At 48.5% G+C, this 26045-nt stretch overlaps 1 pseudogene; it reads right to left on the minus strand.

The window, feature by feature from the left end:
- The window catches only part of LOC135889179 (hydroperoxide isomerase ALOXE3-like), a 33692-nt pseudogene extending 19914 nt beyond the window's left edge, over positions 1-13778 (minus strand).
- Positions 13779-26045: the final 12267 nt, after the last annotated feature.

Genomic DNA, 26045 nt, shown 5'->3' on the forward strand with positions numbered 1-26045 from the left:
AATCCAGTGTTAGGAAGAGGAGACACACAGCTGGGGTGTGAATACACACACAACTGGGCACACGCATGCACACCCAGAAGGGTGTGGGGGGATTAGGGAGCCAGGACTCCTGCATTATCTCCCTGGGCTGGTCCTTTAGATGGCAATTCCCAGCCCTGGGTCTGTGTAGGGGTCCCGCCTGGCAGCATGTGGGGGCGCCAGGGGCTGTTACCTGGATGGCCACGGGGATGAGCTCCCCAGAGGGCTGCAGATGCAGCAGGCAGAGGGGCGCGGCGATGTACTGCTGGTAGCCGTTGATCGTGTTGGCCGGGACGCCCTCCAGGATTTTATAGTCAGCGAGGACGATGTTCCCCTTCTATAGAATCATAGAATATCAGGGTTGGAAGGGACCTCAGGAGGTATCTAGTCCAACCCCCTGCTCAAAGCAGGACCAATCCCCAGACAGATTTTTGCCCCAGATCCCTAAATGGCCCCCTCAAGGATTGAGCTCACAACCCTGGGTTCAGCAGGCCAATGCTCAAACCACCAAGCTATCCCTCCCCAAGCACAGGGAGAGCAGAGCAGAGTGCAGGGGCTGGTGGGGGCCAGTGCATCTGGGGGTGCAGAGCAGGGACCCTGGGGTGTGGGGGAAAGCTGGGATGCCAGTGTTGTGAGCTTCCCCGCAGCAGTGCCCTCTCACAGCATGGCAAGGTTCCCCGCAGCAGTGCCTCTCTCAGCGCTGTGAGCTTCCACGTAGCAGTGCCTCTCCCAGAGCTGTGAGCTTCCCCACAGCAGTGCCCTCTCTCAGCACGGCAAGGTTCCCCGCAGCAGTGCCTCTCCCAGCGCTGTGAGCTTCCACGTAGCAGTGCCTCTCCCAGAGCTGTGAGCTTCCTCACAGCAGTGCCCTGGGACTAGCCCCTGGAGCCAAGTGGCCAGTGCAAGCACAGCCATTGGCTCTGGAGTTGGGCCCACTGGACACCTCTGACACGTGGCTGCTCGTCCTCAGATTGACGCTGGAGAGGGAGCCGGAGCGATAGCTCAGACCATGTCCAAGTCCCCCCAGGGGTATCCCCAGCACCCCTCTTGCCTCCAGCTCATCCTGCAGGCTGGTGCTCTCCCCCAGGGAGGAGGCCACCATGGCCGGTGTGACAGGGAAGTTGCAGGGGAGCTCCGTGCAGCGCCGGATCACCACCGGGTGGACCCCATTCAGGAACTGGTACCCGAAGAACGTGTCCTCTCGCCAGTGCGCCCGCACGTACTCTGGGGGGACACGGGTAGGGCAGCTGCAGGGTTAACGCACTGGGCCGGAACTCAGGGGAGCTGGGTTCGAGTCCTGCCCCAGGCACCTGGGGCAGCTTACGGTGTCTCTTGGAGCCACAGCCTCCCCCTGCTGGATAACAGGGCTAACGGTCCAGCATGATGAGGGCTCAATCTCAGTAGGGGTCTGGGCAGCACCTGGGACAGGGGGGTCCCTGATCGTGGGGCAGGGTCTGGGCAGTGCCTGGCACAAGGGGATCCTGGAGAGCAGTGGGGGCTGGATGGGCAGGCCTGGCACAAGCAGCATTGGGGTGTCTAGGTGCTTGGATCACACCCATCCCAAGCACCCTGCTCTGTGCGTGGGGGCTTCCGTGGGCCTAGGCAAGCAGGGCTTGGAGTGGGGGGGTCACCCACCTGTGATTGGGGTTTTGTTGAAGTAGAAAACCTTGTTGATGTCGTCCAGCTTCACCCAGGAATTGGTGCAGTTCAGGAAACCCTTCAGCCGCAGCTCCACCTTCCTGGGGGGGGGGGCAGAGACATGTGAGAGCCTCTGGGGGGCTTGGGATGGAGATGGCCCTTTCTCCCCTTGAGAATAACAAATAGGGCCCCCCCTTTCTCCTCCCCAGAGATGCACTGGTGGCAAAGTGGTGGCAAAGTGGAGCCATGGTTGGGACAGCTGCCCCTTGTTGGAGCAATGGGCTCAGGCTGTCGGCAGACTCAGGCAGCATCGCTGCATTGGTTACACCTGGGTTTTCAAGCTCTTCTCCCCTACGACAAGGACTAGAGTGAGTAATATGGGATGAGGGGGTGTATGGGGATGCATAGATAGACAGATAGATTGATGGGTGGGGATGGAGAGAATGAGAGAGAGAGAATGGATGTGTATGGGAATAGATAGTTAGGTTAGAGTAGGGTGAGGGATAAGGGCTAGGGTAAAGAGCAGAGTTGGGGTTAGTCCCTGGGGCTGGGCCTTGGGGGCTAGGGTGCACACACACATCCCTCCCACACCGCAGGAAGGTGGATGCCTTGCTGAAGGGTCAGAGTTAAGGTTACGGAAAGGCACTAGGCTACACGGTCAAGTTACGGCTAGGGAAGGACTATAGGGCATAGGCAGAGTGAAAGAAATTATGGGATATGGGTTAGGGTAGGATTAGGGAAAGAAGATAGCCCTAACCCTGTACTAGGGCTAGGGTTTGGGTATAGTCTCTGGGAATGACCTGGGCTATGGGGGCTGGCAGTCACACATTGCCCCATGCTCGAGGAAGGGGGAGGCCTTGATGAAGGGTTAGGGTTACTGTGTAGGGTTAGTGTACAGAGTTAGGGTTAGTGTATAGGGTTATGAATAATGTACAGGCTTAGGGTTACTATATTGTGTTTTGTATAGGGATATGGTTAGTGTAGGGTTGTATATTGGGTTAAGGTTACTGTATAGAGTTGTGTATGGGGTATGGTTAGTGTATAGAGTTACGGTTACTGGGGAGGGTTGTGTACAGGGTTATGGTTACTGTACGGGGTTGTATACTGGGTTAGGGTTAGTTTATAGGGCTGGGTTAGTGTACAGGGTTAGGTTTACTCTATATAAGGTTGTGTATAGGGTTAGTGTATAGGGTTACTGTACATGGTTAGGGTTACTGTACAGGGTTGGGGTTAGTTTCTAGGGGCAGGTGCTGGGAACCAGTCTGGGCCGTGGGGAAGCAGCACTCACGCGCGCGCCCCACGCAGCAGGACGTTGGTGCTCTTGGTGAAGGAGTACATGCTGTTACAGTCCAGCTCAATGACGTTGTCCACTTCCAGACACCGGGGCAGTCCAGGGGCGAACTCCTTCCAACTGGGCAGGGAGAGACGGCAGGGAACGTTAGCCCTGGCCTGCAGCTGCCCTGACATTCCCTCAGCCGTAGTCCCGGGCCGACCTGTACTGCGGTTCCTACCACCCCCTCCATCCCCGGGACCCCGCACAGCCCTGAGCCCCGGGGAGCTCCCCAACCCCCACCGGGCTCTCACTCACCCATAGCACTCGCGTCAGTGCTTCAGCTCAGCCTGCCGCTGCTCCAGCAGCAACGGGGAATCGGCATCGTTACAAATCATCTGGCCTGGGCGAAAGAGAATGTGTGAGAGAGAGAGAGAGACAGGGGTGTGTGGGGATAGATAGATTAGATAGGCCAACTGACCGAAGGTGGGTATATGGGGATGGATAGAGAGAGGGGTGTGGATGGGGATGGATGGATACATAGAGGGGGTGTACAGAGATGGATACATAGAAAGATGTGTATGGGGATGGATAGACAAAGCGGGTATATGGGGATGGAATGATAGACAAAGGGGTATGGAAGGGGATGGATAGACAAAGCGGGTATATGGGGATGGATAGATAGAAGGATGTGGATGGATGGACAGAGGGGTGTGTACGAGGATGGAGAGATAGACGAGCTGTATGGGGATGTATAGATAGATGCAGTATACAGGGATGGAGAGATAGAGGGGGTATATGGGGAAGAATACATACAGGGGTGTGTATGGGAATGGATGGATAGTTAGAGGGGTGTGGAAGGGGATGGATAGACAGAGGGGTGTCTATGGGGATCGATAGAGTGGGTGTATGGAGATGGAAAGATAAAGGGGCATGTACAGGGATGGATACACCGAGCGGGTGTCGATGGATAGATAGAGGGCTATGGAAGGGGATGGACACAGAGGTGGTGTTTGGGATGGATAGATAGAGGGGTGTGTACAGGGATAGATGTAGGGGTGTGTGCGGGGATGGATAGATAGAGAGGTGGATGGGGTTGGTTAGACTGAAGAATGTGTACGGGAATGGATAGATCGAGCGGGTGTATGGGGATGGATGCATAGGTAGAGGGGTGTGGATGGGGATGGATGGATAGAGGGGTGTGGACGGGGATGGATAGGCAGAGGAGTATGTATGGGGATGGATTGATAAAGCGGGTGTATGGAGATGAACAGAGGGAGGAGTCAGGATGGATAGATAGCGGGGGTGTACAGGGATGGATAGATAGAGGGGTGGACAGGGTTGGATAGGCAGAGGGGTATTATGGGGACGAATAGAAAAAAGGGATGGATGGAGGGGGGGGGGGTTTCGGGATGGATAGATAGTGGGGGTGTACAAGGTTGGATAGAGAGGGTATACAGGGATAGCTAGATAGAGGGGGTTTATGGGGATGGCTAGACAGAGGGCTGTGGATGGGGATGGACGGATAGAGGGAGTATATGGAGATGGACGGATAGAGGGAGTATATGGAGATGGACAGGTAGAGGTGGTGTTCAGGATGGATAGATAGAGAGGTGGATGGGGTTGGTTAGACTGAAGAATGTGTACGGGGATGGATAGATCAAGCAGGAGTATGGGGATGGATGCATAGGTAGAGGGATAGGTAGAGGGATGGGGATGGATGGATAGAGGGGTGTGGATGGGGATGGATAGGCAGAGGAGTATGTACAGGGATGGATTGATAAAGCGGGTGTATGGAGATGAACAGAGGGAGGATTTGGGATGGATAGATAGAAGGGTGTACGGGGATGGATAGATAGGGGTGTGTGTACAGGGTTGGATAGATAGATGGGGTGTATAGGGCTGGATAGACAGAGGGGTGTGGACGGGGATGGATAGGCAGAGGTGTATTACAGGGATGAATAGATAAAAGGGCTGTATGGAGATGGAGAGGGTTTTTTGGGATGGATAGATGGGGTGTGTGTGTACAGGGTTGGATGGATAGAGGGGGTGTACAGGAATGGATAGACAGAGGGGTGTGGACGGGGATGGATAGACAGAGGGGAGTATAAGGGCGTGGATAGATAGAGTGGAGGATGGGGATGGATAGGTAAAGTGCTGTGGACGGGGATAGATAGAGGGGTGGATGCGGTTGGATAGACAATAGGGTGTATACGGGGATGGATATACAGTGGGGGTGTACACGGATGAATAGATAGAGGGGGTGAACAAGGATGGATCAATATGGGGTTGTATGGGGATGGATAGACAGAAGGGTTTGTATGGGGATGGATAGACAGAAGGGGTGTATGGGGATGGATAGGTAGAGGGGTGTTGACAGGGATGGCTAGACAGAGGGGGGTGTACAGGGATGGATAGAGTGGGTGTACGTGGATAGAGTGGTGTGGATGGGGATGGATAGATGGGGTGTGGGGGGTTGGATATATGGAGAGGGTGTTGGGGATATATTGATAGAGGGGTGCATAGAGAGATGCATATACAGAGGGGTGTGTATGGGGATGGATATATAGGGGGTGTTTACGGGAATGGATACATGTAGGGGTGTGAATGGGGATGGATAGATTGAGGGATGGACGTGGATGGATTGACAGAGGGGTGTGGACAGGGATGAGTAGACAGAGGAGGTGTATAGATATGGAGAGGTACAGGGGTGTGGAGGGGGATGGATGGGTAGAGGGGGTGTACGGGGATAGATAGACAGAGCGGGTGTATAGGGATGGATACATAGAGGGGTGTGGACAGGGATGGATGGATGTAGGGGTGTGTATGGGGATGGACAGATAGAGGGATGTCTATGGGTATAGCTATCTACGACCCCAAGCGGCACCAGGCTGATCCCCATGCACCTTCCCGCAGCCCCCTACCTTTGCCCTCCCGCAGCTCCAGGGTGCAGTAGCCCTTGACCCACTGGTAGCAGGGGAAGCGGTAGCTCTGGCCATGGGGGGAGATGACCTCCACAAAGCTGCAGTACCAGTTGTTGGTGGGGTAGAAGGAGTAGGGCTCCTTGTGGAGTCGCACCAGGACAATGTCCCCCCGCCAGCGCCAGTAGCACAGCTTAAACTCCTCCACCTGCAGCAGGGGGTGGGAGGCGGTAGGAGAACCGGACCGTGAGGGTGTGACTCAGGGATTAACCATCAGCATCTGTCTCCCCACCCGAAAAAATAAAATACTTGTTGGCCTCCTGTGCCCCCATTGTGTGGAAGTCTGCAAGGAAACACAGATCGACCAGGTCACTGTTTCAACTACTGTTCTACTCAGCACCTGCCTTTCATTACCCTGGAGGTAGAGGCCAAGGTTTACTGGTTTGGCTAGAGCTTGAGGTACCTCAGCATAGCCTAGCAGTGTATAGGAGAAGGGCACAATCCCTTTAAAGCCTTTGTGAGCCCTCAAGCGGTGCCCTCTATGTTTTAGAAGCTGTCAGAAACGGGTCAGAGCAGCCGTGTGCATCTAATCTTGGCCTCAGTTAAAGCAGAGGCTGATATCCTGCCCCCCGGCCATCCAAGCCCTCTACCGTGGGCTCAGCCCACCCCAATCCATGCCTTGTGGTTTAATGAGAGGTGCACCCAATGTGACGTTGCACTCCATATGTTTTATAAAAATATGTTTAGAAGTGTGAATATGATGTAACTGGAATATGCTTTATGCAAAAGGTCTCTTGTAGGGTATCATTACAAAGCTTATAATCTACTGAGTGTGGTCATCCTATTTGTATGAATGTATCATTCTTGTATCTGAAACTAGGAATATGAAATATAACTCTGAGGGCCTATTGTAGTTATGCAAAGTGTGGGTCATTAATGGTGGTTTGGAATCTTGATGGCTCCCATTAAGCAGGACAATTGGTTGTAAATGGCTCTGTTTACCCGTAAGCCTTCCTGTATAGTGTATGCCAGCAAGTCTGACAGTGGCATGTGATCATGTCACCTGAACTGGAATCCATATTAAACCTGGTGCTTTTCCATTTAGAAGGAGGGGTGGAGACCCAGAGAGAAAGATTCCCACCTTGGGCCAAAGCTATAAAAGGGGGTGGAAAAGAACAAAAGGGGAAATCCTCGAATTACCCCCTGAGCTGGAACAAACAAGGGCTGTACCAGGAGAAAGGACTGGGCCCAGACTAGGAAGAAGTCTAGTCTGTGAAAGAAGCTTATTGGAACATCTCTGAGGTTGAGATTTACCTGTATTCAGTTTCTTAATGTATTAGGCTTAGACTTGGGTGTTTTGTTTTATTTTGCTTGGTAACTTACTTTGTTCTGCCTTGGAACCACTTAAATCCTCCTTTTTATACTTAATAAAATCACTTTTGTTTATTAACTAACCCAGAGTAAGTAAGTAATACCTGGGGGAGCAAACAGCTGTGCATATCTCTCTATCAGTGTTATAGAGGGCGGACAATTTATGAGTTTACCCTGCATAAGCTTTATACAGAGTAAAATGGATTTATTTGGGGTTTGGATCCCATTGGGAGCTGGGTGTCTGGGTGCTGGACACAGGTGACTTGCTGAGCTGTTTCCAGTTAAGTCTGCAGCTTTGGGGGACGTGGTTCAGACCTGGGTCTGTGCTGTAACAGGCTAGCGTGTCTGGCTCAACAAGGCAGGATTCTGGAGTCCCAAGCTGGCAGGGAAAACTGGCTCAGAGGTAACTTCAGCACATCAGGTAACTGTCCCAAGGGGGTCTCTGTGACCAAACCCTTCACACCCCACTCCCCAGGGCCCCACCAGGTCCCCAGTATTGAACCCCAGCCTTCCAGGTCCTCAGGCACCCTCCTGAGCCACTGCCCCTCCTTGAACCTGCAGCCCCGGGGCAGCTGTGGCCCAGGTCCCCGATGGGCTGGGCTGGCCACACTCTCTGTGGGTACCCAGACTATATAAAGACCCCAAGAGCCAGAAGATCTGGCTGAGTGACAGACTGATGCCTATTGCCTCACCCTGCCCTGCCCCACAGCCTCACCTGATCTCCACCCAACCCACTGACCCAGCCCCATGTACCAGATCTTCCGGCCCTCCACAAAAACTCAAAGCATCGCCCCGGATGTCTCTGATTCCGATCGACCTCCCAGGTATCCAACCCCTTGAGTCTTGCTCTAGAACCCCAGCCCGCCCTGTCCCCCGGGCATTACGGTCCCTGCGAACTGTTCCCCAGTGATCTCCAGCCCCTGGCGCTGGCTACTCCCCAAAACACCAGGCCTGCCATCCCAAAGGGGCAGCAGCTTGAGACTGGCACAGCACTTAATGCCGCTGCAGTGAGATCTAGTGCTAGCGAAAAGGAGACTGAGTTCGTTTTCCGAGTAGATGCAGATTGTGAGTCCGGGTGTTGGCCTCCAGGGCCTACCGTGAAACATATCAATGCCAGTTTGGCAGCTTCTCTTCTGTCTCTTTAGACACCAGGCTGTGACTCCACAAAGGAATACAGCAACTTCTGCACTTGGATGGGACCAATGGGCCCATCTAGCCCGGTATCCCATCTCCCACCGCGTTGCGGAAAGCCGCTCAGTTTGAGTAAGAAAACCCATGGAGAAACATATTGCAATAACCTTCCATGAGTGAGGCATCTCCCTCGCTCAAGGCACTTGGGAACTGGCTGAAGAGCAGGAACCGCAGGGCAGACAACCCTTGTTTATTGCAGCAGGTGGAAATCGGGATGATATTACAATGATTTATTGAATGATTTAATCCCTCTGCTCAGCCCTGCTAAACTCTTCCAATTAGTAGCAGTGAATCCTGGGGTGAATGGAAAGCCCTTTAATCTGATTACGTTTTTGCTGCTTTTGTTGAATGGCCCATTATTTATTTATCTGTTGTTGTTGTTGTTGTGTTTGTTTGTTATTATTATTATTATTAATAATATTAATATAAGAAGAGGTCACATTTTCCAGATTTTTTTCTGCCCCTCAAACAGAAGAAATAGAGTTTCTTTTAAAAAAAAAAATCAAAACCTAGATTCTCACAGATTCACATGACTCCAGGTGCTTGGGGCTTTAAGATATACCCCAAAGATCACATGATGCACAAAAAAGTCAGGCGAGTTAGCAATGCTGTAGAAATGCCAGCGCTGTTAACTATTTCAGTACTATCTGCAAGTGTTCACACGCCATCAGTGTATAGGCTTGTTTGTCAGCCTGAGATTGAATTTGGGGTGTGACTTTTTGATATGCTTAGATCTTATACTAATATGTGTAAACAAAAGACAAAGACTAGGGGCATGCACGGCAGGTATATGTGGGCCTGCTAAGGAGGAAGAGGGGGGAATAGGGAAGGGGGACACAGGCTGGGCTCTGCAGCGTCAGAGCTGGGAAGGGGAACATGGGGGAACAGACTGCCGGTGTGTAGAGCTCTGGATATACTTGCTTGGAACTAACCCCAATAAACATCTCATTGCCTGCACTTCGGCCTGCTGCCCGCCTGCTTTCTGTCCGTGTGACAAGTATGCAGGTCTATGGTGCATGAATGGATCTGTGGAACTCATTGCTGTGTGCAATCAAACCAGTGCACACTACCCCAGTTCCATACCAAGTGCTCAAGCCAGTGTAGACAATACCCCGTTTGTCTGTGACTATCCAGTGGACTCATAATACAGACAACAGCACGGAAAACCTGCAGGAGCAGCTCACTGCCACTGCCAACAACCGGACAGATTTAAAATATACACTCCAGAATGGTGTTAAAAGACCTTGACCCTGTCAAAGGAGGAGGAGCAGTTCTGGTGGTGACCCAGATGTTGGACTATATTACAATGATCAGGGCTCCAGATGTTACTGTGGATTATTATGGCTATTGGCTTGTTGTTAAGTATGCTAATTTTGCAGTGTCTACTGCAGTGGTTAAGGGGAGCACAGACCCACAAGGTACAACCACTAATTGTCATGGAAGAGCCCTACACCTCAGTGTGACAGATAACCCAGACCCAACCTCTCGGGCACACCATTATGGGGCGTCTGGCACGCTCATTGGAATATGGATGTCCGTACGAGGGAAGGTGCAGGGCAAAGGAGGCAGTGGGGCAAATGGAGCATCAAGACATTCCACCTTGATGCCTGGCCCTATCAGGAAATGTGCTGCCATATGTCCTAGGCTTTTCCCGGGATACCTGGGCCAGCGGATCCCAGAAGAAAATAAAAAGAAGGGGGTGGAGTGTTAGGATATAGGCTTGTTTGTCAGCCTGAAATAGAATTTTGGGTGTGATTCTTATATTGATATGTGGGAAGGAAAGACAAAGACAGGCGTGTTACATCTCCCACAGCCAGATGGGGAGATAAGAGGTGGGACTAAAATGTTACAGGACATGGTGGGAGCGTAATCTACGAGCATACACTGGGAGGCTGCCTGGCTCCTCTTTCCAGCCAAGATCAAGCAACCAGTTAGGAGGAAGCAATGGGATTGGGGGGGGTGTAGGAGCAGGATTTTATAATTACTATGAGAATTAATGTATGATTTGATTTCATCCTGCCAGCCACCCTTTTTGAATAGCAGAAAGGAATGACCCTCTGGGACTATGGGATTCTGTTTCCCATATGCATTACGAATTGGGCCCTTTTAATTCTGTGTTTTAATTTTAGTTAGTAAGAGACAGGATCCTGTATTGTGTCTACGTTAAGTAGATTAGAGGAACTTTGAAGGCCTGGGTCTCAATGTGAATCGCTTCGGTTATAAAACTTAGCAAGGTTTAATTTACAATGTCTTTTTGCTCAATATAAAATACTGCTGTTTGTATTCTCAAAGGTCTGTGTAAAAGACTGTTTGTGTGAATGAGGAATGCATGCATCAGGAAAAGATAAAGTGTGACGGGCATTGTTAACCAGATGGTCAAGAAAGGAGGAATGAAGACACTCATCGAGACTTATTGACGCCAGAGAACCATCAAGACGCATCCATGATTGAGGAAGGGCAGATTGATGACCCTGAGGTGGAGGCTGGCACCCCTAAAGACAATTGATTAAATCCAATCCGGGATGACCCTCTCGGAGGTGTTTTGGAATGTTTACATCAAAAGATAACACCAGTTAAGGAGTAACCGGTCATAAACTGACACAGCAAAATCCATAGACTTCAACAGAGAAAAGGGACTATAAGAACAGGATGCTTTGCCATGGGACTGTGGGTTCATCTTGCCACTACTCCAGGAGCATCGGATCGAGTCCGACAGAGCCCGGCTCCCCTCTGCAACCAATCTGCCTGGCCACTAGATTGATCCAGACTCTGGACTGGTAACTATAGACATCGACTGGCGGGACTGTGTGTGTGTGTGTGTGTGTGTGTGTGTGTGTGTGTGACTGAAAAGCATATGCTAACTGCTGTATTCTCAATACATGCAGCGTATTGCCTTCTCCCCATAAAAGATCTCGTGTGCTTTGTTTAAGCATAACAGGGGGAAGGCATACGACACACTAAAAGTCGGAGATGAGCCTGGCCTTGGCCAGGACACAACCTCACTCCTTACCCCTCTGTAGTGGTGCAGGTGGCCCACTCCACCCGGGGGTGGGGCAGAAGCAGCCAGGGAGGCTGTGGAAACCTGTAGCTAATTAGGGCGAGGCTTGTTAGGAGCTGGATGGGAGGCAGCTGCTGCAGCAGCACAGATATAAGGACTGGCCCAGCAAAGCAGAAGGGAGTCTCCCCCGACAAGCCAGGGAGGAGGACGGGCTCCCAGGCCCAGGGATAGCACCGAAGACAGAGCAGTGCTGGGCAGGCTCAGGGGAGCGGAGCGGGAGCTCTGGCCTTTTACCTGCTAGGCTGCAGACCCCTGATAGAAAGGGCCAAGAGGAAGTGGCCCAGAACGATACATAGAGAAGGGGAGAGGAAGGCAGGGAGGCTGCCGCTAGAGGGTCTCTGGATCGGGACCCAGAGTAGCGGGTGGGCCTGGGTCCCCCCCTTGCACTGCACCTGGCCACGGAGGAGCAGGGCCAATACAGACTGCAACTTGCCCCTGCAGTGAGGGGCCAGACTTTGGGTTGTGGTTGGCCACTGAGGCGGGTGCAAACCACAGGACTGCCGTGACCCCCAGAAGGGGGGTGAGGAAGAAGTAGTGGGCACTGCCCGAGGGCAGTATCCTGAAGAGAACCCCGCCAAGCAGGGGAGCAACGCGGGTTTGAAACAGCGGAGTAGGGTAGACAACGGGCAGGACACCCGCCACAGAGGGCACTCCAGAGCTGGAGTGAGCTAATCCCCAGAGCAACCAGCAGGAGGTGCCACAGTGGTGAGTCATGCTCCATTATACCCTCCCACGGGGTACAAAAGCGGTGGGATGAAGACCCCAGACCCATGCCCCTCCAAAATGGAACATGACCATAAGCTGCAAGGGGTGGGACCAGGGGTGTGCGCGGCTAGTATATGTGGGGCTGATGAGGAGGTGGGGGAAATGGGGAACAGAGACACAGGCCAGGCTCTGCAGCATCAGAGCTGGGAACAGAACCCTGGGAAATAGACTCTGCCGGCGTGTAGAGTGATGGATGTTTGCTTGGAACTAACCCCAATAAACATCACGTTGCCTGCACTTCGGACTTCTGGTCTTCTGCTTTCTGTCTGCATGGCAAGAACCAGGGGAGGGGGTGAAGGGAAAGCCCCCTAACACACACCATCCCTCAGCATCCCTCCCAAGTTTGGTTTACAAATCATGAGATTAAAAAAAAGCAGCAACCCGTGTGCTTTGTATTTTTGAGGCATTTCTACAGCTAGTCTATTTTAGGCACTTATCTGGCACCCATCACTGCTATATAGAGGCATCTTGAATCTTTAATACATTTACCCTCACTGCACTTTTGTGAAGTAGTACAGTGCTGTTATCCCCATTATATCATTGGGGAAACTGAGTCATGGGCTTTCAGACAGTGGTAGCACAGGGAATAGAACCAGGATCTAGCATAGCCCTGTCAACTTTAACCACTGGACCATCCTCCCCACATAGTATAATGAGGACATAGAATGGATTTTTCAATTCTGGCAATTCCAACAAAGTTGGGGAGGGGAGGGGATTCACTTCTGGTCAAACCGAAAAAATGAAATTTTTGGCCAATCAAAAAATCAAGGGACATCATTTCAGGTTGAACAAAATATTTCATTCGACCTGAAACAAAATGTTTTGTTTTGATCTCAAGCAATTTTTTAATGTTTTAAACAAAATGAAACATAAAAGAAATGCTCATTGCCTAGAAAAATTGAATACTTTCATTTTGAAAATGAGAAGACCGAAACATTCTGATTTTTTTGTTTTGGAACTCAAACAGTTCAGTGGAATCAGTGAAAATTTGTGAAAGGTCATGCCAAATAGCAATTTTTCACCATAAAAAAAAATTACTGTTGAAAATTTGCACCCCTTTCTCCTCTCTAGCATAAGCAGTAACATTCTCACAGTAAAAGCTGCCAGTCTCCTGTAATAATCACGTGACTCCAGGCACTGGAGATTTAAGAAAAAAACGCCAACTATTTGGAGATCTTTTAAGCTGCACTTAGTTCAGGTTTTCTATGCAACCACAAGGACTAGAAACTTCAATATTTTTTCAAATGAATGCAGAGTCGCCCAGCATAACCCCATGACTCTAGAAGCTGGGGATTGATGATCAAACAGCCCCAAGTCACAAGCATTGGCAACCCCCCCCCTCCCCCCACTTTCTACTGGGAGGTTCTGTCCACAGAGCATGGCCCGTTCTACGAGTACTCACCGCCCCAGGGTTGAAGTCCTTCCCCCAATTGTTGAGGGGCTTCTTGTCGCTTTCCTCGTGGGTCCCCACCAGGGTGATGGAGATGGAGCTGAACGTCCCAGCTAGCAGGAAGTTCCCGGTGGTGACACGGACTTTGTAGGTGCCCATCGTAGTTTGTGAGGCAGGGAGGAGCGTATCTGGCAGGATCCCTTGTCTGGCTGGCTGTCCTTGCCGGAGATCCGGTGTTATCTCCCAGTCCTGCCCTGCTGCTGGTTTTTATATTGCCCTCATTAAGCAGCTGGTGATGTGAGTGGTGATGTGATGTGAGCACTGGGGGTTGGACACAGGCAAAGGGCGGTGAGGCTGACTTGGCTAATTTTCATTTCCAATGAATGCTTAAGGACGCCTCTGCCCGCTGCCCACACAGGGTGATAAAACAAAGTGGTGACAGACCAGGTGTTGGACTGGATAGATAAGTGGTATATTTCTGATATGGGAAATGTAAGAAAGAGTGACTCCACCGCAGACTCCAGGATTTGGAGTGACCATTAGAAAGAAATATGTCTCTCAGCCGGCTCTCTCAACCTGCTGAGTTTGTGCTAATTGAAACAGGCCTGCCAGTTTGCAAGGTCTGTACTAATTGTAGAAAAATATCCAGAGACAAAGAGTTTGCTGGTACAACTTTCTTTTCCTGAACTCTGGAATAAGATGTGTGAACCCCCCACTCTTCCATGCTTATCTTGTTCGTTTCCTTTAGATATAACAAGTAGGATGAAAAGAGTTAGTTATTGAAGTCTGCCGTGTCCCACTGATTTTAGAATGGTTATGTTAAAGGATGGGTAGATGATTAAAATGCAGATGTGACAGGATATACGTTGGAGTGTGAGTGTGATTGTATGTATGTATGTATGATTGAATGAGGAATGAAAGATTAAAGGTTGAGATGCTAACTTAAAAATCAGATTGTCTGGCTGAAGAAAGCAGTGGATGAGATTGCTCTCAGGGTTATCAGCCTTACTTGCCCCAAGGACAGGAGGGCCGAAGAACAAGATAACAACATGCTGTCATTCCGTCATTGCTGTGCCATCTTCATGATTGACTATCAGCTGAAATGAGAAGGGTGATGGATTATCATTTCAAACATGAAAACAACATGATGAAGCAAACCCTATAAACTTGTAGGAGGAGAAATCACTATAAGAACAGACCCCGAAGACTGAGGACTTTGGGTCTGATTCTGCAAACCAACCTCGAGGAGCATCTGATGCGCATCTGACAAGACCCTGCTCCACCCTCGTGTCCAGGCCACCTGGCCAGTGACTTGGCACAAGCAACTCCGAGGCTGGGAACTATAACAACTTTGCAGAACTTGTGTGTGTGAGTGAATGAGATGTTACAGCTATAACTGATTGCTTACTCTGATTCTTTCTGTATTCAGAATAAACATGGCATTTTGCCTCATCCCCTTTAATAAGATCCTGCTGGTTTTTATTTTCTTGGTATAACATTTTGGTGGAGAATTGCGAAAGGGGGAATATTGGCATATGTCTTGGGTATTGTGAAAATTGGTGTGCAAACTGCCAGCTCTAGAGAGCTTGGCACTTCTATCTTGCCAACCAGACAAACTGTGAAGGATATAGGAGTTTGTCCACCCTCTAGGTCTTGAAGGATCTATATATCTATATATCTATATATCTATATATAGATATATATAGATATAGACGGGTAAATCAACCTCCTTGCCTTGAAGGATATGTATATAGGCAGAGGTAAATATTATTCAGCTACGATTTCAGAATCCAGGCTGTGTCACTCACTGAACCATGTCAGGGGTGACAAAGTTTGAAGTATCTGTGTTAGTATGGATCTGTAAAAAGCAACAAAGAGTCCTGTGGCACCTTATAGACTAACAGCATAAGCTTTCGTGGGTGAATACCCACTTCATCAGACGCATGTGAAAGTTTGAACAAGCTTTTAAAAAATGTTCAAGAAAAGGCAGGGTAAGCTTTTGCCTGAAGGGGAAGTCAAACTGGAGATGGGAGGGATAGCTCAGTGGTTTGAGCATTGGCCTGCTAAACCCAGGGTTGTGAGTTCAGTCCTTGAGGAGGCCACTTAGGGATCTGGGGCAAAATCAGTACTTGGTCCTGCTAGTGAAGGCAGGGGGCTGGACTCAATGACCTTTCAGGGTCCCTTCCAGTTCTAAGAGATAGGATATCTCCTTTAATTTATTTATTTATGGCCCCGACCTCACCTGTTAAGGAAATCACTCCTTTTAAACAGAGCTTGTTCTGTTAATCCAAACTCTGAAACATACAGGAATTTGGGCAGTGTAGGATTTTTTGTGAGTGATATTGTGGTGATTTTACAATTTTGAAAGAAATGTCCAAAGAAAGGCACCAGGAGGGGTGGGGGCTAGTTATGGAGCCCTCCCTCCTTGCTAAATTGTTAGTGGAACAAAGCCTGTGCCCACGGAAAGGGACGGTTCAGCGAGGAAAGCAGGATCAGGCCCAGACAAGCAGGCAGGCAACAGATAAAGAAATTAGAAAAGAGGTTGGAAGCCCTGAGGGCAGAGTGGCAGGAGTAAAGAAAGGAGTAAGTACAGGCCTGGGGAATTCAGATCCCTGGAACAATACTTGAAATGGTAAAATCTGAGTAGATAAGTGTCATTTTGGGAGATATGCAAGTGATTTAAGGAAAGAGAGTGAGACGTTAACTCTGCAGAGGCTGGAGGGAGTTAAGCAGTTAAACTTTGTGAAAAGGACCTAGTGGTTACAGCGGACGAGAAGCTGGATATGAGTCAACAGTGTGCCCTTGTTGCCAAGAAGGCTAACGGCATTTTAGACTGTATAAGTAGGGGCATTGCCAGCAGATTGAGGGGCATGATCATTCCCCTCTATTCGACACTGGTGAGGCCTCATCTGGAGTACTGTGTCCAGTTTTGGGCCCCACACTACAAGAAGGATGTGGAAAAATTGGAAAGAGTCCAGCGGAGGGCAACAAAAATGATTAGGGGGCTGGGACACATGACTTACGAGAAGAGGCTGAGGGAACTGGGATTGTTTAGTCTGCAGAAGAGAAGAATGAGGGGGGGCTTTGATAGCTGCTTTCAACTACCTGAAAGGGGGTTCCAAAGAGGATGGATCTAGACTGTTCTCAGTGGTACCAGATGACAGAACAAGGAGCAATGGTCTCAAGTTGCAGTGGGGGAGGTTTAGGTTGGATATTAGGAAAAACTTTTTCACGAGGAGGGTGGTGAAGCACTGGAATGGGCTACCTAGGGAGGTGGTGGAATCTCCTTCCTTAGAGGTTTTTAAGGTCAGGCTTGACAAAGCCCTGGCTGGGATGATTTAGTTGGGGATTGGTCCTGCTTTGAGCAGGGGGTTGGACTAGATGACCTCCTGAGGTCCCTTCCAACCCTGATATTCTAGGATTCTATGAAAATGTTAAAAAGGAAAAGCGTTAGGGAAAAATAACTCTTGGTTTCTTTGCAGCTGTTCTGAAGGGAAAATGGGCCCTTTTCCAAAGGAATGTTTGTAAATAAGCCAGGCAAAAAGAGACAATCGATTAAAATCATTCGACTATGGACAATTTAGTCAAATTTGCTAAAAGAACATAAGGGGTTTCTATTGGAACTGCCCCCAAATGTATACAAATGTAATCTATGGACACCTGTGTAAAAATTAAAGCAGTGTAAGAATTTTTTAAAAAAATAAAGAATATGTGGGTGTATTGATATATTGAGTAAAATATGTCAGTTTCTAAGGACCAATTGGTTTTGTTTTGTTTTTAATAATGCCACTAAAAATCCATTTGACTCTTTAATTCGAAGTTGCAAAACTGACAGACCTTTATGCCAGACACAGGTAATTAGTGTTGTTTGGCTTTGGGATTTGGCGTTTAACCCTTAAGGGGTAACTCGATGCTTTACCAAATTTAAAATGTTTTTAAATAAGGACCAAAGTCGTGGCTGCAGCAGAGTTTTCAAGGACCTTTGTTAAAGTGACAGTCTGATTACTCAGAGCCACCTTAGGTCCAATGTTCCTAACATTGCTTCTTTTTGTTTTGTGCACCTCACCCCTTCTGTTGCTTCAGAGGGGCATTGTCTTTTTTTTTCTTTAATTTCTTATACTTTTACTACAGCTCTCATCTGCTATTTTGTTACAAAAAACGAACAACCAACTAAACAAACAAAGGTTAAGTTGATTTGGACTTAAACTAACATTCAGTTGCTAAAATGTTGCAGAATCCCCTATTCCGAACAGTTGTTCTCAAGAGGTCTCTGGGGACCTGAAAGATGGGGCCCTACAATCATGGGCCAAGGTCTTACAGGTTATGGGGGCCCGTGAACTACCCTTCAGGGCTTGGGGAAGTAGAACCAGGATGCATAGAGGAAAGTGTGGAAGTAACAATACAAGTAAATGTAACTAACAGTACAAATGTATCAATAACAGAAATCAACAACAAAATGATTATTAGAGAACCTAACAAAAAATAAACCTGATGCATTGGGGACCAAAGTCGTTTGGACAGAGGTGGATATGATTGATAATTTGGTTGGAGATGAGGGAAGTAAAGAGAGGAAAAGGCATTTACCCTGTCTAGTGTAGTATCCCCTCTCTCTCTGGACCCAATGCTAGCAAAGGACACTCAACAGAGACAGACACAGGACATGCAACACAGACTTTGTCGCGACACTATAACCATGGTATTTTTATAACTCTTCAGCTGGTACCAGCTCTCCTGATGTTCCGGTTCAGAGGCTGAAAGATAGAAGCTTAGAAACAAATTAGCACCGTGCTCCCACCACGGCAGACCCTGCTTGGTCTCTGCCACAGTGTGTCCGGTACTTGGGGCTGCACAAATGTTCATTAAGCGGTGCATTTCTCATGAGTTTAAATCCTCCCTTTCTCCCAGTAAAAGGGCATTAACACTTCATCTAGAAGAAAAATTCCGTTTTAAAATCCCCAGCCACTTTGCCATGGCCTGGAGATCTGAGGCAGAAGCAGGCACTGTTGTTACTGTTGCAATGGCATTTTGGCCCTGGGAGGAGGAATTTACCCAAATATCCCCTTCCCAATCTCCAGAGGGGTCCCAAAAGTCTGCCCCTTCTGGGGTCTCAAATGTCCCTTCTCCTGATGTTACTGCTGCAATTTGTCTATTTGCAAATATTTCTTTTTCAATTTGTTTCTTTTTCTTTTGTATGCTGCTGTAAGATTTGAGAGTGCTGTTTTAACTCTCTGCACCCATCCTTAAGGGCATCTAACCGGGTTTGGGTACTAATGGACAGACATTTTCATTTTTCTGCTTTTGCAGCAGAGACCTGTAAATCTTGGTGCAGTTTTTTGTTTTCATTTTTACATTTAGCCAATTGAAAAAATACCTCATTACAGGTTTTCCATAGAAGCCAAACTGCAGCTACTTTTTTTTCCATTGGAGTTGAGGGTTTATATATCAATAAGTACCTAGGCAATTTGTCTTCTAGGTCTGAAATTGTACGGACATCAGCTAACACTTGATCAGACCAAGGGCTGTGTCCAAATTTTTGCAAGATTTGTTCAAAAGGTGTGGGTTCTTGTACAAAAGGCAATGTTTCCTGTTTTTCTTTAAGGATATCTTTAGACAGTGTTTTCTTAAATATTTTCCCCAACAATTGTAGGCAACAACCAACCACACCACAAAACCAAATTGATAAATATCAATCACTATAACCCCCTAACTCCTAGAAGAGCAATTTTACTATTTAACTCCTGGAAGAGCAACTTTATAATATCCAAACCTAAACTCCTATTTCCTTCAGAGTTTATGTGGTTAATTAATTGAAAGTTTCCAATCTTTTTTTCTATAGTGCCAGGCTTACTAAAGCTGGCGGTGTGCACACCAGTTTTTATAATAATCGTGGAGTCTATGCTTGTTCCCCCTACTGCATTCTCCACCAATAATGTTATGCAGACAAAACTACACAGGATCGTTTCAGGGGGCAAGGCAAAGATGCCACATTTACTATGATAACAATTTGATCTATAATCACTAGCTAATACCTTAATACTTATACACACACACCAAATGTTCTGCAGCTGCTGGATAGTTACCAGTCCTGAACATAGCTTGAGTTCCCAGCTTGGGATCGTAGCTTGTGGTGGCTAACTGGCCAGGAAAGCCGGGCACAAGAAAGGGCTGGGTCTGCCCTCCCATGTTGGCAGCAGAACTTTACCCAAAGTCTCCCATCTCACCCATCCTTTTTGTAGGCTTTAGTTTGAATCCAGAGTCTATAGGTCTTGCTGTGTCACACTGCCTCTGGGTTCGGTGTGATTGATCACCTGTCAATTGCAGATGTAACTTTCAGCCTCGGACCTGGCTTTGATCTTCCTTCTATTGTACCTTTGTTCTTTTCTTTTTAGGGTGGACCCTTCTTACTTTGTTAGGGCTGTTGTCTGCATCTTCAGCCGTTGGTGTTTGAACTCTGTTTCATCAGGACAGGCTGGTGCTGGAGGTTGATTCCATCATCCATCCATACCTCATTCACACATCTAAACTAAACTAATAAGATTACAGCAGGGTTTTGCAAAAATGAAGGTTGCAGCAAGCTTACAAAATGGAGTAAGCGTTGTAAAATGGAGTTTGAATTACAATATGGCAAACAGTGAACAGAAGTAGACAAGTGTAGTGAATGGCAAACAGTGAACAGAAGTTACAATGTAGGCAAGTGGAATGAATGGCAAACAATGAACAGAAGTTACAATACTGAAACAGTGCAAGTCTTAGGGGGAGGGATAGCTCAGTGGTTTGAGCATTGATCTGCTAAACCCAGGGTTGTGAGCTCAATCCTTGAGGGGCCTATTTAGGGATCTGGGGCAAAAACCTGTCTGGGAATTGGTCCTGCTTTCAGCAGGGGGTTGGACTAGATACTTCCTGAGGTCCTTTCCAGCCCTGATATTCTATGATTCAGTGATTTAAGCAGGAATTGGATTGACAGTGAAACATACAAGGGCAACTGGCTGAACAGCTAGGGCTCTTAACGAGCATCTTAATGGTCAATTAACCAGTTTTATGAATGAATGTTGCATCTGACAAGACCCTGCTCCACCCTCGTGTCCAGGCCACCTGGCCAGTGGCTTGGCACGAGCAACTCCAAGGCTGGGAACTATAACAACTTTGCAGAACTTGTGTGTGTGAGTGAATGAGATGTTACAGCTATAACTGATTGCTTTCTCTGATTCTTTCTGTATTCACAATAAACGTGGCATTTTGCCTCATCCCCTTTAATAAGATCCTGCTGGTTTTTATTTTCTTGATATAACATTTTGGTGGAGAATTGCAAAAGGGGGAATATTGGCATATGTCTTGGCTATTGTGAAAATTGGTGTGCACACCACCAGCTCTAGAGAGCTTGGCACTTCTATCTTGACAACCAGACAAACTCTGAAGGATATAGGAGTTTGTCCACCCCTTAGGTCTTGAAGGATATATATATATATATATATATATATATATACACACACAGAGAGAGAGAGAGATTTCTCAGCTACGATTGCAGAATCCAGGCAGTGTCACTCGCTGACCGGTGTCGGGGTGACTAGGCTGCATCACAGTCATGAGCTCAGAATCTAGGCTGTGTCCCCCGTTGACCTGTGTCAGGAGTGATGGGAAAATTTGAACAAGCTTTTAAAAAATGTTCAAGAGAAGGCAGGGTAAGCTTTTGCCTGAAGGTGAAGTAGAACTGGAGGTGGCCCCGACCTCACCTTTTGTTAAGGAAGTCACTCCTTTTAAACAGACCTTGTTCTGTTAAACCAAACTCTGAAGGATATGAGCGTTTGGGCAGTGTAGTATTTTTTGTGAGTGATATTGTGGTGATTTCACAATTTGGAAAGAAATGTTCAAGGAAAGGCACCAGAAGGGGTGGGGGCTAGTGAAGGAGCCCACTCTCCTTGCTAAACTGGCAGTGGAACAAAGCCTGTGCCCATGGCGGGGAGAAAGTAAATAAGGAAGTGTTATTTACTCCTTCTCAAAACAAAAGAACTAGGGGTCACCAAATGAAATGAATAAGCAGCCGGTTTAAAACAAACAAAAGAAAGTATTTCTTCACTCAACGCACAGTCAACCTGTTGAACTCCTTGCCAGATGTTGTGAAGACCAAGGCTTAATCTGCAGCGAGGAAGATTTATTTTAGATATTCAGAAAAACTTTCTAACACTAACAATAGTTAAACTCTGGAATATCTGGTTGGTCCTGTTTTGAGCAGGGCATTGAACTAGATGAACTCCTGAGGGCTCTTCCAACCCTAATCTTTATGATTCTAGGTGGCCAAGAAAGGTTGTGGAATCTGCATCACTGGAGGGTTTTAAGAAGAGGCTGGACAAATACCAGTCAGAGATGGTCTAGGTTTACTTGGTTCTGTCATTTTTATGATTTTTATGCCTGCTTTTGAAGCCAAACTCATGGGTTCAAATCCCCCACGCGGCTGTGAAAGGGGCAGCAAAAATGGCTATTCTGTCACGTGAAATCCCATGTCCTGCGATAGGAGATGGGAAACTAGATGATCACTGAGGACCCTTTTGGCCTGGAAAATCTGTGAATGCCCCCCCTCATTTTTACAGATGCGTGAGGAAGAGAAAGCTCTGTCCCATAGCATTGTAGGGTGGCCAAAGGGCCCGACAATCAGATGACCTGCTCTCTATTCCCAGCTCTTGCCTGCTGGCTGATTTCAGGCAACTCCCTTCTGCCTTTGTGTGACTCAGTTTCCCCACGAATAAAATGAGGTTAAGGATACTGGGCTCCATTGCGATCTCTGGGTGAAACCTGCCAGGGATTGTCCTGAAAGCCTGAGGATGCCAGGGGCCGGCTAGGAAAAGGAAAGCTAATCCCAGCCCACCCCCAGGAGTTTACAATGTGTGAGATGGGGGTGAGCGAGCAGCGAGATCCGACTCAGCTGAGTGGGTCTGCCAGGTGCTGAGAATCCACTCCAGGACCCTTGGTAAATTGTCCCAGCAGTTAATTGCTCTCACCACTACTTCCAGTCTCAGTTTGCCTAGTTTCTGGATCGTGTTATACTTTGTCAACTGAACTAAGGAGCCCATGATCCAGTATTGGTTCCCCGTGTTGGTATCTACAGATTGGGATCAAGTCACACCTTAACCTCCCCTTTGTTAAGCGAAATAGATCGAGCTCTTTCAGTCTCTCGCTCCAAGGCCGGTTTTCTAACCCTTTCATCATTCCCGTAGTTCTTCTCTGAATTCCCCTGCACTCTTATTTGGATCCACGCCTCCCTCGCTGCCCCCTACCCAGCTCCCCAGACCCCTTCCCCACCTGACACACTGTCCCGTGGCTGCACTGATGTCTTGCCTGCAAGCTGTTCCAGCCAGGAATTGCTTGCCCAAATCACGTTGCAAGAAGTCCCAGCCTCTTCAGAATGCTCATTAACTTGTGATTTATAGCCGGGATGAACGTTGCTGCTCAGATCAAAGGGCATACAGGGCAGGCCACCCAGTTCACACTGATTCCATGACAAGGAGTCTGACGGAGTGAAGGGTCCTTTTGTTGCCAGGATATGACTCATGGGATTGCACGAAGGTGACGTTAAAGCTAATTTGGGTTCTTTGGAAAGTGACATATGACGAGGGAAAAAATTTGACCAGCGCACTGAGGCTACGTGAGCTTTTGGACTTCAATTATTTCCTGCAACAGGGAGTTCCACAAGTGAGTTATCCGTCACTGGAAATGTATTTCCTTTTCTATTGGACGTCAGTTCATTGCGCTATTGATATCGTTCCTGTAGTGCCTAGAGGCCCCAGCTGAGACCACGGCCCCTGGGTGCTGCACAGCCCCCAATCCAGATCAGGGCCCCTCCCCCATTGTGCCATGCCACCTTGGTCTAGTGTTATGAAAAGGGGTAAATAGCAACATACTAGCCCTAATCCCATCTCTAACCCTAAGCCCCTACTCAACCCTAAACTTCACTCCAAGGGTCGATTTTATAGAAGTTGATTTTTAGAAATCCGTTTTATACAATTGATTGTGTATGTCCACACTAAGCACATTATGTCGGTGGAGTGCGTCCTCACTACCATGGCTAGCATCGACTTACAGAGCGGTGCACTGTGGGTAGCTATCCCACAGTTCTCGCAGTCTCCACCTCCCATTGGAATTCTGGGTTAAGCTCCCAATGCCTGATGGGGCAAAAGCATTGTTGCAGGTGGTTTTGGGTACATGTTGTCAGTTGCCCCTCCCTCCCTGAAACCAATGGCAGACAATCGTTTCGAGCCTTTTTTCCTGGGTTACCCGTGCAGACGCCATACCACGGCAAGCATGGAGCCCGCTCAGCTCACCATCACCGCTGCTGTTGTGGGCAAGTCTACTGTGGGGGCTGCTGCAATCCAAGTAGCCAATGCAATCATTGACATTCTGTTATCAAGGGTAGTGACTCTGGGAAATGTGCGGGCCTTTTTAGATTTTAGATGCATCATATTCTTGTCCTTTGTCGCTGGTGAAGAAGTCTTGCAGCCGTACATTCCAGTCCGGTCGGGGTTGTAACACCCCATAGCACTTCTGTGGTTGACACATGTAACAGCTCCAGGGCTCTTGCTCTTTTGCCTTGGCCGAGGTACCTTGCCCTATCCGGACCTCCAAGCATTTGACACAGAAGCACCTGCAGCAGCAGCTCCTTGCCTTCATAGCAGATGGTGCAGTAGGACTGCTAACCGTCCTCGTCGGACATGTAGCTTGGCCGGGGCTTCTGCCTGGCTCCTAGCAACCTCCAGGGCATGGTGTACAGCTCCAACGCTTCCGCTCTGCTCTCCTGCTCCCCAGTGACGAGCTCAGGGGATCCCTTCATGAAGCCTGGACAGTAGTAAGGAGCAGTTCAACTGTAGGCTGAGCTAGTGCAGAATGGTGGTAGAATGTGCCTTTGGATGTTTAAAAGCTCGCTGGCGCTGTTGGTCAGACCTCAGCACAACCAACATTCCCATTGTTATTGCTGCTTGCTGTGTGCTCCATAATATCTGTGAGAGTAAGGGGGAGACGTTTATGGCGGGGTGGGAGGTTGAGACAAATCGCCTGTCGTACGATTTTGAGCAGCCAGACACCAGGGCGGTTAGAAAAGCACAGCAGGGCACGCTGCGCATCAGAGAGGCTTTGAAAACCAGTTTCATGACTGGCCAGGCTTTGGTGTGACAGTTGTGTGTGTTTCTCCTTGATGCAAACCCGCCCCCTTTGTTGATTTTAATTCCCTGTAACTATTGTAAAGTAACTATTGTTTTGAAACCATGCATTCTTTCTTTATTAATTAAAAAATAATGAGATAACGGGCAAGGTAGTCTGGGTGGGGTGGGGGAGGAGGGAAGGACAAGGCCACATTGCTTATTGTAGCCACACTAAAAATCAAACTGTTTGAATGACAGCCTTCTGTTGCTTGGGCCATCCTCTGGAGTGGAGTGGCTGGGTGCCCAGAGCCTCCCCCCTCACGTTCTTGGGCGTCTGGGTGAGGAGGCTATGGAACATGGGGAGGAGGGTAGGCAGTTATACAGTGGATGCAGTGGGGGTCTGTGCTCTTGTTGGCTTTCCTGCAGCTCCAACAGACGCTTCATCATGTCCGTTTGCTCCCCCAACAGACGCTTCATCATGTCCGTTTGCTCCCCCAACAGACGCTTCATCATGTCCGTTTGCTCCCCCATTAGCCTCAGCATCGTGTCCTGCCTCCGCTCTTCATGCTCACTTAATTCTTTCCTGGACTCTACCACTGAATGCGTCCATGGATTAAGCTGTGAGAGGACTTGCATGAGCTCGGAAAACATGTCATCGCGAGTGCATTTTTTCGCCTTCTAATCTGCGATAACCTCAGGGCGGGAGATGATAGGGGGAGAGTAGAAACATTCTACGCTCTACGATTCTGGGGGGACTGCATAGTCACCTGTGCTACTGAGTGCTGCTGAGTTCACCACACTGACCAAACAGGAAATGAAATTCAAAAGTTCACGGGGCTTTTCCTGTGTACCTGGCTAGTGCATTGGAGTTCAAAGTACTGTCCAGAGCAGTCACAATGGAGCACTCTGGGATAGCTCCCGGAGGCCAATACCATCAATTTGCATTCACACTACCCCAAATTCGACCCAGCTAGGTCGATTTTAGTGCTACTCCCCTTGGGTATGTCTACACTATGAAATTAGGTCAAATTTATAGAAGTCGGTTGTTTAGAAATTGTTTTTTATAAGGTCGATTTTGTGTGTCCCCACACAAAATGCTCTAAGAACATTAAGTCGGCGGACTGCGTCCACAGTACCAAGGCTAGTGTCGACTTCTGGAGCGTTGTGCTGTGGGTAGCTATCCCACAGTTCCTGCAGTCTCCGCCGCCCATTGGAATTCTGGGTTGAGATCCCAATGCCTGATGGGACAAAAACAGTGTCGCAGGTGATTCTGGGTACATGTCGTCAGGCCCCCACTTCC

The sequence above is a fragment of the Emys orbicularis genome, chromosome 15 (genome assembly GCF_028017835.1).
Source record: "Emys orbicularis isolate rEmyOrb1 chromosome 15, rEmyOrb1.hap1, whole genome shotgun sequence".
In the NCBI taxonomy this organism is placed as follows: Eukaryota; Metazoa; Chordata; order Testudines; family Emydidae; genus Emys; species Emys orbicularis.